Source organism: Tasmannia lanceolata, unplaced genomic scaffold (assembly GCF_043159265.1).
Source record: "Tasmannia lanceolata isolate RefF3 unplaced genomic scaffold, GAP_Taslan_0.1 ptg000015l, whole genome shotgun sequence".
In the NCBI taxonomy this organism is placed as follows: domain Eukaryota; kingdom Viridiplantae; phylum Streptophyta; class Magnoliopsida; order Canellales; family Winteraceae; genus Tasmannia; species Tasmannia lanceolata.
This window is the reverse complement of record NW_027518692.1, coordinates 57,647,034-57,651,455: the sequence shown is the minus strand read 5'-3', so window position 1 is coordinate 57,651,455 and position 4,422 is coordinate 57,647,034. Positions and strand designations below refer to the sequence as shown.

The 4,422-nt window shown below is 38.9% G+C and overlaps 1 pseudogene across 1 annotated transcript; it reads left to right on the top strand.

The window, feature by feature from the left end:
- Positions 1 to 396: 396 nt before the first annotated feature.
- LOC143847035 (putative jasmonic acid carboxyl methyltransferase 1) lies at positions 397 to 4,090 on the top strand (annotated as a pseudogene). The gene is made up of 4 exons (XR_013234917.1): positions 397 to 604; positions 1,081 to 1,484; positions 3,265 to 3,529; positions 3,642 to 4,090. The product of XR_013234917.1 is annotated as a putative jasmonic acid carboxyl methyltransferase 1 (transcript).
- The last annotated feature ends 332 nt before the right edge of the window (positions 4,091 to 4,422 follow it).

Below are 4,422 nucleotides of genomic sequence, written 5' to 3'. Positions count from 1 at the left end.
CAGGCCGGGTGGACCCGCTGGTCCTGGTCACTTTTTGCCAGGTCTACTCACACAACTAATCCAAAGGCCCCACATGGTACTCTCAATCATTCACAACTTTTATGTTTGGATGGTTGATACTTGCACCCCTCTCACGAATGTACCGGGACGTCAAACATTTTTTAACCGTGCAAAACAATACAGTGTTAGTAAGATTCGCTGATCCAACAGAGGAGGACCCAATGGAGTTGTCATTTGAATGCAATGTGGAAATAAACAATGATCTTTTGGGCGACAAAATTTGTAGACCACATATAAATTCTCCCTTAATAAAGCATCTGAAAAAGTTTTTAAGGAATCATTGATTTCCTTCAGAAATAACAGTACGGTAGCAAACTATACATACAAGTAGTTTTGGTCTAGAACACTTTTTCCTCGAAAAATCCTTACTTCGAGGCTATTTGTATCACAAAATGGTGGCTTTCGTGTAGCTTGGAGGAGAGAAATATAAGGTGTCTTCTATCTGGTCTAGTTGAAGGAGGCCCTTGCCATGGAAGTGCAAAAAGTTTTTCACATGATTGGGGGAGAGGGAGATACCAGCTATGCTAATAATTCAACACTACAGGTCTCTCTCTCTCTCTCTCTCTCTCTCTCTCTCTCTCTCTCGTAGTCTTCCAGATTTTACATGATTGGCTGTTTAAATTTGTATTTTTAAGAAAGTATGGTACGCCTCTCCATAGGATGATCCAAACCATCCATTTGTTGGGCCACATACAATGTAAATAGGTTGTGCCCCAAAAATGATTTCCATGGGATGATCCTAACCTTCCGATCTATAGGGTCTCTCTATAGATCAGAAGGTTAGGATCATCCCATGGAAATGCCCCAAAAATCAGTTCCATAAGATTATCCTAACCCTCTGATCTATAGAAGCTATTTACATTGTAACCCAACAAACGGACAGTTTGGATCATCCTATGGAGTAGGCCATACCGTACTTTTTGAAAATACAGATTTATTATACAGCCACACATCATATAAAATCTCATTGTCTTCTACATGGTTTGATTATGACCTTCTATTTTTTTACTCTTTGTATAGAGAACGGTAATAAACAAAGTGAGGCCCATAGTAGATGATGCCATATTAGATTTTTATTGCACCTCCTTCGCTAAGAAGTTGAGCATAGCAGACTTGGGTTGTTCTTCAGGACCAAACACCCTCTTAGTGCTATCTAGTATAATAGACGCTATTGAGATGAAATGCCGCGAGCTGGACCATCCTCTGCCGGAGTTCCAAATGTTCTTGAATGATCTTCCAGGGAACGATTTTAACACCATTTTCAGGTCTCTACAAGTTTCTATGAGAAACTAAATGAAGAGAAAGGAGTTGATTCGGGACAGTGTTTCATGGCAGGAGTGGCTGGTTCCTTTTATGGGAGGCTTTTCCCAAGCAGAAGTCTACACTTTGTTCATTCTTCATATAGCCTCCATTGGCTCTCTCAGGTCAGCACTTTCACCCACTTAGCTCATTAAAACAGCATGCTCTTGGGTTGTGTTTTGATAGCTCTAGAAATTTTTTTTTTCTATTAATCATGATTTTAAAATCCAAAAAATCAAGGGAAACATGTTTCTTACATGCGTAGAATCAGGCAACAAAATCGAGAAAAAAGTGTAGATACACACTCGTGTAGCTAACTTAGCTACACCGCCGGCTTACAATACAGTGGGGGCCCACATTGTTTGGGTGGTGCAAAGATAGGCCCTCACATAGATAGGGTGTGCCCAAAAAATCAGCTCCATGGGATCATCCCAACCCTACGATTTGTGGAGGTAAAAATGGTCGTGTAAAAACCTTCACAAATCTGTCCATTTTTGCCTCCACAGTTTAAAGGGTTGGGATGATCCTATGGAGCTGATTTTTTGGGCACACCCTATCAATGTGAGGACCTATCAAATGAATGGTTTAGATCACCCAAACAATGTGGGCCCACTGTATTTTAAGCAGGCAGTGTAGCTAAGTTAGCTACACAAGTGTGTAGCTTCACTTTCCTTATATATATATATATATATATATATAGAGAGAGAGAGAGAGAGAGAGAGAGAGAGAGGAAACTGTTGGTGAGCTTAAGCTCACCAAACTTATGGTGAGCTGAATGGTTTGGATCACTCCCCAAAATGTGGGACCCATGTGATTGGGCAAGCTAGCTCACCATAAGTTTGGTGAGCTTAAGCTCACCAACAGTTTCCTCACACACATATATATATATATATAGAGAGAGAGAGAGAGAGAAAACGGTTTCTACACATAAGTGTAGATAAGTTTTCTACACACTAGCTTAAAATACAGTGGGAGCCCACATTGTTTGGGTGATCCAAAGCATTCATTTGATGGGCCCTCACATAGATAGGGTGTGCCTAAAAAATCAGCTCCATAGGATCATCCTAACCCTTAGAACCGTGGAGGCAAAAAATGGATAGATTTGTGAAGGTTTATACACGTCCGTTTTACCTCCACAAATCGTAGGGTTGGGATGATCCTATAGAGCTGATTTTTTGTGGACACCCTATCTATGTGAGGGCTAATCAAATGAATGGTTTGGATCACCCAGACAATATACCTTCCACCGTATTTTAAGCTAGTGTGTAAATAACTTTTCTACACTTGTGTGTAGAAACCGTTTTCTCATATATATATATATATATATATATATATATATATATATATGAGGAAATGGTTTGTGTGCAGTTGCACAGATAAGTTATCTGTGCATGGCTCACAAACCATAAAGGGGGCCACATTTTTTGGGGGATCCAAAGCATTAATTTGGAAGGTCCTTCCATGGATAGGGTGTGTACAAAAAATCAGCCCTATAAGATCATCCTAACTCAATCAAAGGTGGAGGGGGAAATGGACAGACACTGTTTATGCCCATCTTTTCCCTCCACAAATGGCAGGGTTAGGATGATCCTATAGGGTTGATTTTTGGTACACACCCCATCTATGGAAGGGCCTTCCAAATGAATGTTTTGGATCCCCCAAAAAATGTGCCCCCCATGGTTTGTACGCCATGCACAGATAAGCGTATAGCACACAAACCATTTACTATATATATATATATATATATATATATATATATAGTAACTCATGCTTAACCGAAAATTTATGTACACTCAAACTTGTTCAAAATTCAAAGATCATATAAGAAAGCGGCAAGCATGTATCATCTGTAAGCATGTCATATGTTTTAAAGCATGTCCTAATATAAGCATTAAGACCAGCCAGGTTCCCCAGGGGCTTCAAAACGAAATGGGAATCACATTAAACAAGGGTAATATTTACTTGGTAAAGACAAGCCCTCCCAGAGTGTTTAAAGCGTACTTAGCAGAATTTCAGAGGGACTTCTCCTTGTTTCTCAAGTTACGCTCGAAAGAAATAGTTAGTGGAGGGCATATGGTCCTAACACTTCATGGCAGGAGAAGCTCGAATCCATCCAATAGAATATATTTGGGAACCGCTGGCTCAAGCTCTCAACGACATGGTCTTACAGGTAGAAGAAACTTCACATTGTAACCATTTAAATCCGTCCTCTCTTCCAAACATGGTTTCCTTTTTATGTATTATTGTTTTTTATGTTTTGCTAATAAAATTTTCCAATTTAGGGAATGATCGAACAGGAGAAAGTGGATTCATTTAATCTACCCTATTATGCACCTTCAATTCATGAACTGGAGGCTATTGTTGAGACAGATGGATCATTTAGTCTTGATCGACTCGTAATAATCAAACGTGATAACTTCATAAGTGGGAAAGAAGTTGCAAAGTCTATAAGAGCTGTTACAGAATCCATGCTCGCTGATCAGTTTGGAGAGGCAATAATGGATGATTTGTTCCGAAGATATGAGATGAATGTTGCTGAATATCTTTCAGATGAGAAAAGCAACCCTATCCGTTTGAGCCTTTCTATGACTAGAAAAGGATGAAAATCAACATTTAACTCTGCCTCGCCGAGAATAAATTATCTATAGTAGTTCCATATTTTGAAGTTGTGTATCCTTCTTCCATATTTTGACATCATTTTATGCTTCTTGACCGGTATTCTATTAAGATGTTGAAAGCATAATTTAAATAAAGTGACAGGTCTTGTGATCGAACAATGTGTGCGCGTGCATACACATCGTTACTTTGCCTATTTTACCCTAAAAGTATTTCTTTAATATTTACATTCATATATAAAACAATGGCTGCAAACTCTAGTGGTCAAATTGAGTATTCTAAAAACTCAAATCATATCATAGTATTAAAGCATGATAGTGAGCATTTGTTCCATTTGTTGATGATCTATGAAGCATGCTGACTTCTGGTTTTAGTTAATTTCCGTTGAAGCCTCGAACCTTTCATAGTTCGGTTAGTTGATCACGATAGCAACATTTGCATCCCTTC